The sequence below is a fragment of the Otolemur garnettii genome, unplaced genomic scaffold (assembly GCF_000181295.1).
Source record: "Otolemur garnettii isolate 467f Iridium unplaced genomic scaffold, OtoGar3 scaffold00012, whole genome shotgun sequence".
Lineage (NCBI taxonomy): Eukaryota > Metazoa > Chordata > Mammalia > Primates > Galagidae > Otolemur > Otolemur garnettii.
Genome location: NW_003852407.1, coordinates 14,985,312 through 14,994,846, shown reverse-complemented (window position 1 = coordinate 14,994,846; position 9,535 = coordinate 14,985,312). Strand labels below are relative to the sequence as shown.

Here is a 9,535-nt window from a genome sequence, read left to right as displayed (position 1 = left end):
TGGCCATTACATTATTATGTTGGACAATCCAATTCTGGAATGATGATTAATATCTGGATTTGAGAAATTTATAATTTCCATAATCAATAAATTGACTATTTAGGGAGTCATGGCTCGACTTGTTAGCTCAAGATTTGTAGTTTTCAGAAAGAATCTGTGATAAGTTGTATATTACTTTTTCATTAGTAGAAAATTTTGTTGCTCTATAACAGTGAACTAAATCCGATGACAATTTCAATATCAAAATGAAATAAAAGTGTTACATGTCTGCTTTGCAAAGGTTACAATAGTAGCCACCAAGGAATCCCATCAAAGTAGATGTATGACTTCCCTTTTGGTGATGAATATATGGGGAGAAGAAGGAAGAAAGAAAGGAGGGGTGAGTGGTTGGATGGATGAGAAAACAGTGCGAGGTATTTTATTCTAATTGCAGTACAAGTGGTATATTAAATCTCTTTTGTCGAATGTGTGAATAGATTTGATGATATCTAAGGTTCCTTCCAGCTCTAACTTTTGTGATGCTAAATCTTAAGAATGCTGAGCAGTAGGAAATCTCAAGAGGAGAACAGCCAGATTAATATAGGATTTGGAGTTCATTGTTTGACTTGTGTTGTTATATGATCTTAATCTCCCAGGCTGTATAATGATTTCTGTTTTGCTAAGTAAATTTATTTCATTTCAAATGAGGTATCTTCCTGATGACTTTAATAGCTTTTTTAAGGGTGATAGTCGTGCTTTTTAATCATCTGGATATAAATATACTATTTAAGGAGGCAACGTATTAAGAAAACAGGCTTGAAAGAAGTACACATATAAAATATAATTTGTGTGTCTCCCCAAATGCAACACTGTTTCACACTGATGGGCTAAAGGAGCACCTTGAAGCCTCAGTCTACTGTTCCTCAATCTTCCCCTGTGTATCACTGAAGGCCTGTCACTGGCATTGGCATATTCTTGTTGGTTAGCCAGCTATGTTGGCAGCTACTGTTCTTTTTCCAGAGTATTAACTTTTAAGGTTTAATGTGCAATTAATTTTGTCAGTCACTTGCTCTGTTTCGCATACATCTTTGCACAATGTTCAGAGTTCTCAAAAGATGTATAGGCTTAAGCGTTTTGCTCTGCTTTGAGTGTGAAATAAATGTTTGATGAAAGTCTGCCTGCTTGGCAGATTGAGTGACTGCTGTTTTTCCCTCTACACTTACATGGCTACACAAATGAGTCTTACTTGGTGCTCCTTCTCTCGGAACATTTGCCTGAGTACTCAGAGCACTATCTCATAGAGGAGGATACTCCACTGGAACTGTGTGCCATCTTAACCTCACTTTTTTATTTTGAAGCAAGAAGATATATTAATCTATTAAACCCAGAAATTAGGTGTTTCAGAGTACCCAAGGCCACCCCCACCCAGGTTTGGTGCTTCATGAAGAAGATTCACAAGAGTAAGTATACAGTCCTACTTACAGCCAAGATTTATTACAATGAAAGGATACGAACCACAATCAACAAAGGGAAAAGATAAAGTCTGGATGAAACCATATGCAGTCTTATAAAACTCTTGCCACATGAAATCACATGGGATGTGCTTTATTCCTCCAGCAATGAATTGTGACAACACCCGTGAAATGTTGCCTACCAGAGAAGCTAATTAGAGACTCAGTCCCCAATGAGTTTCTTGCGGACTGGTCAGATAGGCACCCTCTGCCTATTATGTGCCAATTTCTAGACTCCCTGGAGGAAAGCAGATGTTCAGCATGAACCACATTGTATAAACCATTTAAGCACAGTAAACTACCTTTGTCAGTTAGGGAGTAGTAGAACACTTCAGAAATCTAAGTTTCTGTATTGCCACCAAAGGATAACTATGTGAACTGGCCTTTCTAAGGATCTATATGAATTTGTTTCTGCTGTGGGAGAATGCCAGCTTCAGATTTGGAACTTATAACCTATTTTTTACTTTTCTTTTGTGTAGTCTCTTTATTCTCTTCTTTTCTTGGTCATTACTGTCATTTAGAGATTCATACAAATATGATACACTATATGCCTGTTCTTTTGCCTAAGGGGGCTATTTTGTACACCAGATCACCAAATCTTCTCCCCTTTACTCTTGGCATTGTTTCTTATTGGGATTTGCTTTCCTCTATTTTTCAAGAAGGTAGTTTCCTTGTTTTATTTGATATTTTAACCACACATTTCTTTTTTGAAGCTTTAGGCTACTATTACATTGAAAGATTTCACAAATACCTATTGATGTGCTTCTCAAGACTTAGAAACTTTAGAGTTGAACCTCTAGTATCATAAATATTAACTGTACGCATTTTATAGACAGACTGAGAAGTAAACCGAACCTTTAAGTAAAGTTCTAAATCATTGTCAGCTTATACTTCTCAGTAATTTAAGAATTTAAGAATAAACAAATTCTTTTTTCTACAGTTAAAAGCATTTGGGTAAAGATACTAGGAAAGAGATAGAGAAGTGACATAATTGTGGGAATCCACAGAATAGAAAATAGATTATGATGCCCTAAACACAGAGTAAGGTTGGTATAGAAATAAGATATTATACTAATTGGGCCTTAACATATATTGGTGTCAGACAGGAAAATCCAGGTCCAAATCACAAGTGAGGGTTCCTGCTCCGTGGAGGATGACAAAGACCATAACAGTGCCAGTCACCAGAAATAAGACCTCACCTGCGTTGGCCCACTGCATTTTCTATGGGGTCAGAGTCACCAAGGAAAACTCACCCTGCAGGTCACTGACTGGAACTGTGCTTTACTCACAGAAAGGAAAAAAGACTCACCCTCACCAAGATGGTATGAGGAACCTGCTGCCTTAGGACTACATGTGGCCTTCTGAATCCATGAGTATTGCCTCTGACTGAATACAAATTTTATAAAACAAATCCTTTAATACACAGATTTGTTCTTTGAAGTTTGGATTCACTTGAGGGGCCACACCTGGGGATCTGGAGGGCCACATGTGGCCTTGAGGCTACGAGTTTCCGACTCTTGCATTCATCTCAAACAAAATATATTGCAGAGGAAAGAATATTACTGGGAATGAAGATTATTTTATAATGAGGACAAGATGCTAATAAACATTTAGATACTTACAGTGTTAAAATAGTAAATACGTGAATCAAAAAAGTGATGTAACTTCAAAGAGAAGCCAACTAATCCAAAATTATGAGGTCTGACAATTAAGTTCATGAACTCGTCCTCGGAAAATTGCTGTATACCTCATTGCTGAATATCATTATTGTCACCTTGGAAGTATTCCCTTTGGGAAGCTGTGCACTGATGCCAGCACCTACACTACCCTTCAAAGCAATTTTGGAACTCTTTCTGGAATGGCCATCACAGTTGTCATTGTATTATTCTTGATGTCTTGATGTCTGAATGTCATCAAAGTGTCTTCCATTCAATATATCCTTTACCTTTGCATAAAGCAAAAGTCACGGGGGTCCAGATCAGGTTACCAGCGTGGGTATTCTAATACGGTAATTTGTTTATAGCCTAAAACCTTCCCATAGACAGAGCTGTGTAAGCTGCATTGTTGTGATGCAAGAACCCTGAGTTGTTGGCCAAGATTTTCAGTTAAGATTTGCTTTTTATCTATTAATATGTCCTTGGTTTGCTATGCTTTTCATAGTTAGTCAGTGATTGTGACACACTATTTGACAGATTTTTGCAATAGTTTCATTAGTTCTACTTATTCCTTGCCACCCTGACCTCTTTTCATCTGTGACGCTTTCTCTCTCCTCAGAAAAACATTTAATACGTTTGTACACTGCTGTTTTCTTCATGGTTATCCCCATAAACTTTGCTAACATGTCTCTAATTTCTCTTCTAGTCTTGCTAAGTTTAACAAGAAATTTACAAATGTTTGTTCACTGCTCTAAGTCAAGCTCTGACATTCTTGGGATGGCGCACAAAAACACACAATACAATCATAAATGCATGTCAGTACAAACACAGAGTTGTGAGACACTGGTATAGCAAGGTTATGAAACCTTACCGAGTTGATTATACAGTACTGATAACTTAAGTGCCTGGTAGAAAGACCGCAAACTTAATGGTCAGAGCTTGTAGTTGATTTCATCATCACATTCTCAATGTTTAATAGAACCAGGAAAATCTACTGAAGATATAGGACACTTGAAAAACATTGTCAACCAATATGATGTAATTGCCATTATCAGACTCCTTAGGAAGAGAAAAAAAGTCATTACCTAGATACCTTTACATCAAAGAAATTGAATTGGTATTAAAAAGCTTTCTCACAAAATTAAACTCCAAGTCATAGGCTTTACTGGTAAATTCTGTGAAACATTTAAAATGGAAGAAATAATACCAGTTCCACATAGTCTTATAGAAAAGTGGAGAAGAGGAAATACTTACCAACTCATTCCATATGGCCAGTATTACCCTGATAACAAGCCAAAGACAAAAAAAAAAAAAGAATATCCTTCATGAATATGTATGCAAAAATTTTCAACAAAACTTTTGGCAAATCAAATCCAACAATATTTTAGAAGCAATCATATTTAATTATTACGAGGGTTTTATTCAAAGAAAACAGGTTTTATTTAGCATTTGGAAATTAACCAAAATAATTTATTACATTAACAAGCTTAAAAGAAAAATCAGGGGGAGGCGCCTGTGGCTCAAAAGGGTAGGGTCCTGGCCCCAAATGCCGGAGGTGACGGGTTCAAACCGAGCCCCAGCCAAAAAAAAAGAAAAATCATTTGATTATTTCAATAGTTACAACATTTTTGCACCAAAATCCAACATCTGATAAAAATGGTTCCTAATAAAAAAAAATCTCAGCAAACAAGAAATACAAGGGTACTTTTTCAACCTGACAAAGTATACCCATGAAAATTCAACATTTAGCATCATACTTAATGGTGAAAGATTGAATGGTTTTCGTCTACAGTTAGGAAAAAGATAAGGATTTTAGTCTCACCACATCTTTTCAACACTGTGCTGGAGGTTTCAGACTATGTTTGTAACAAATCAAGAAAAAGAAATAAAAGATATCCAAATTGGGAAGGAAAAGGTAAAATTGTCTTTATTCATAAACAACATGATCATATAGAGAGATATTCAATGAACTCTACACAAAAAGATCACTAGAACTAATAAATGAATTTCACAAAGTTACAGGATATGACATAAATGCATTAAAATCAGTTGTATTTCTATGTGCTGGCTATGAACAATCAGAAATTGAATATTTAAAAGCAATAACATTTATAGAACATTTTGAAATAGGAAATATGTAAACATAAATTCGACAGTATCAAAGACCTATACACTTAAAAGCACAAAATATTACTGAGTGAAATTAAAGAACACCTAAATAAATGAAGAGGTATCCATATTCATGAGATTAGGAGACATGATACTGTTAAGATGTCATTTCTCTTGAAAGTAATCTAAAGGTTCACTGCAATCTCAATCACTGTCCTGGCTAGCATTTTTGTAAAGATTGACCAGTTGATTCTAAAGTTTATGTAGAAATGTGTAGACCCTAAAATAACCAAAACTATGTTGAAAAAGAATAAACTCAGAGTACTAACATGACTTGTCAGTCTTATTCTAAACCTAAATGTATCGTACTGGTACAAAGACAGACAAATAAATTGGTGAAGCAGAGCAGAGAACACAGAAGTGTACTCAAACAATATGCCTAATTGATTTCTTGACAAAGATGCAAGTGACATTCTGTTAAAAAGAATATTCTTTTCAACACGTAGATATCCTTATGTATATCTCACAAAAAGGTAGAATTAAATTAACTTGGATCCATCCCTTCCTATATAAACAAAAATTAACTCAAAAAGGATCATAGAAATAAATAATAATAAACCTAAACTCAAACTCTGGAGAAAACAGGACAAAACCTTTCAAACTTGGATTAATCTTAGATTTATTAGATAGAATACCAGAAGGTTTATTAGATACAATACAAAAAGCACAATCCTTAAGAAGAAATTGAAAAAAGATGCTTAACATCAGTTATTAGGAAAATGAACATTGAAATCACAATAATGTATCAGTTCATAGCTGTGAGAATGGCCCAGGTTAAATAGGCTTTCCCTACATGCACTGATGATTGGAATGTAAAATTGTACAACCAAAATAGCTTAACTTTTTTTAACAAAGTGCCAAACATAGAGCTGTCATACAATCTAGCCATTTTACTAGGTATTAACTCAAAAATAAATGAAAGAATAGAGCTATATACTAGTGTTCACAGCAGCTTTATTTTTTAATAGCCTCACGCTCAAACTGGAGACAACCAAGTATTACCAGTAGCTGAACTGATAGAGGAATTGTGGTATTCACAGAATACTATTGGCAATGTGAAGGAAGTATGTTACAATAATTAAGTTGGGGTAAACAATCCAGACTTAGATGACTATGTAGTGTATGATTTCATTAATGTTAATCTCTTAAAAAAACAAAGTAATCTTAAATGGTAGAAGGTAGGTGAGTGTTTGCCTGCTTGGGCAGGTGCGGGTGGAGGGGAATGGACCTAAGAGACTAGAAAGGGACAGGAGACTTTTGAAGATGAATAATATGCTCATTGTCTTGACTATGGTGATGGGCATATATATATGCCAAAATTGTAATAATTCATGCATTTTAAATATGTGCAGTTTATTGCATGTCAATTGCATCTCAGTAGCGCTGTTTAAAAAAAAAAAGAACTGCATGGTTTTCCTTGAAGAGTTCTAACCGCCTGGCATTACTGCTATCAGAGCAAATTGTCCAGTCCTCATTTAGCTCTGTCTTTTCCTCTTAGATTTTACAGTTCATGATATATTTAATGCTCACAAAAGAAACTTGTAGGCAGTTATTATAGCTATTATCGTTACAAATGGAATATTCCTGACAACGTGGAAATGTTCCTGTTTTAACTTATTTTTAATGACACATTACACAGGCTTTAAATGTTAACTGTATTTTCAAAACCATAGAAACTTGAATGAAGTTACATATAAGAGCAATCTACTGTAATGCCTGTAAACTAAATACTAGTTTCTAAAAATAATTTTTTATGAATCTTTTTTCCAGAAAACTTTGATATGTTACTTTGATATGTTTTAAAATGTAACATCTTTATGTAAGTGCATACAGATTGAAGAAACAGTTATAAAACCTGAAATTTACATGTTTTGGATATTTTTACCATGCCTCTTAATGGGTACAGGTAGCCCAGTGTGCAAACTTCATTGACTTACTCTGCAACAATTTACTATCCTGGCAGTCGATATATAGACAACCATCACCATAACTTGGAAATGTTAGACATCTAATTTTTATTCTAAAATATAATTCATAGTTATTTTAAAACTGCATTTATTTAAAACCCACTGTGTGTACTATAGATTGTATAAATCCACATTTGCAAACTATACTATTCTACTTCCTTAAATTATGCTTTGGAGTATTGATTATAGTCTTGCTCTAGTGCTTACAGTTTAATGGATATTTTTCTTCCCATTCCACAAGGATTCCTCCCGAATGCCACTTAAGAACTTGGGCTTTAGAGCCAAAATGCTTGGTCTTCTATCAGTAAGCTCTAGTGCTTACTATAACTTTCACTGAGACTTAATTTTCTCACCTGCAAAATGGAGAACAATGAACATATGTGATGGGGTATCTTATGAGTTAGTAAATATAAAAAGAACAGTAACTAGATGTAATAAATGTTATATAACAACTTCCCTATCCTTGCTGTTGCTGTAATTGATTTTATCTAGATTGTGAAGTAGATTCTAGAGGAAAAAAATATCTATTTGGAAATGCCCTTATGTTGTGTTATTTGTCTTTTATTTGTTTATGACATTCAGCCTGAATTATTATGTCAATTTAGGGATTATTACATATAGGTTTCATTTCTCTCAGTACTGGGGAACTGTACTCACCAAAATTAACCACATTGAGAATAAAACTGAGGTTGGTTAATAAAAGAGTTTTTTTTTTTATCTTCTGAAGATAAAATTTTTGTAGCCACCAGTATTCATTTGGTTTAAAAGCACAAGAGAAAAGGACACTTCATAAAATGAATTGCTGTGTTCAAATGTTATTTTGGTTCATCAGAATTGCTGCCTAAATTTAGAGATGTACTCCATCTAGACTCACTTGCTCTTCAACGAGGCTCCACAAAGTATGTTAGGAGGTACCTGTACTATGGAGGTAAATCTAGAGGGGCTAACAGAAGCTGCCTCCTCAGTTTTCTTTCCAAATCCTTCTCCTTTTATTCCCATCCAGCATGACTCTTTGGTTGCTCTCAATCATTGAGAAGACAGCATTCCAGGAACTCTAGAAATTGCTGGGAAGATTAGTTTTAGTCATTAGGAATATGAACCAGAAAAAAAAAAAGATATTTTAAAAACATAGTTTGTTGATAGTTTATTACTTTGAAGACAGTTTATTGTTTGTTTTTGTTAAACTAATGCATTCTGGTCTTAAAGAGGAATTAAAAATGTGTTATATTCTAAGTCCTCTGTATTCTCCTTCCTCAGAAATAACTACTAGTAACTTAATGTATATTGTTCTATATTTTTTTCTATGCAGTGTTTAATACTTTAATGAAAAAATGGCTTAATACTGTATATACAATTATTGCAACTACATTTTCTTACTTAATATGCACATAGGCTTTCCAGAGTACATATGTGTATTAGCAGCATCCTTTGTAAGACCCATTCAGTATTTTAGTGTATGTGTATGGTTGTATAATTCCTTAATCAATAATATGTATATATTAATATATATTTGTATTCTTTCTGATTTTCTGGTATTACAAAGATTACCGTAATGAACATCCTTGTGCACATAACTTTGAATATATCTGCAAGTTTTTCTATTTGTTAATTTCTTTAAGTAGAAATGTGTGCACAAAGAATATTTAAAAAGTTTTAAAGTTATAGATATTGATAAATTACAGGTGCTATGTTGAGAGTAAAAGTTACTCATACATTTACAGCAGATATTGGTGATAGGAATAGCAACCTTTGCCTTGCCCTCAGTTGACACAGCTCATTGTATAAACAGCTAACAGTGATTTCTAGAGCTTCCAAAAAATTAGTAGCTCCCCTTACTCCTCATTCTTGTCTATTCTTTCTATTCATTCATAGTCATTATTTTATAATTAAATATTTTAAATTTTAAAAGTAATTTATATTATAGAAAATTCGGAAAACAGGTTAAGAAAAACATCCACAATCCTTCTAATTCTTAACTTGTATATCTGAAAAATGTAATTCTAATAGTAGTGTACTTACAATTTGGATTCTGTATTTGTCACTTAACATTTTGCATTTTCTATTATAGCTGGATAGTATACTGTTAGGTAGAGCATGGCTTAAATCATTTCATTATCATAGGCAATTAAGATGCAGGCTTTTATTACTTGAGTCTTGAAATTTTTCTTCCCTTATTCCTCCCTCTGCCAACAACAACAACAAAAACTAACCATAAATGCCTAGGAGATGTATGCTCTCAGGAAAAAAAAAAAAA

The 9,535-nt window shown here is 33.8% G+C and overlaps 1 protein-coding gene across 1 annotated transcript in view; it reads left to right on the top strand.

The window, feature by feature from the left end:
* KIAA1328 (KIAA1328 ortholog) overlaps positions 1-9,535 on the top strand; it is a 292,039-nt gene that overhangs the window by 133,414 nt on the left and 149,090 nt on the right. The window lies entirely within an intron of this gene.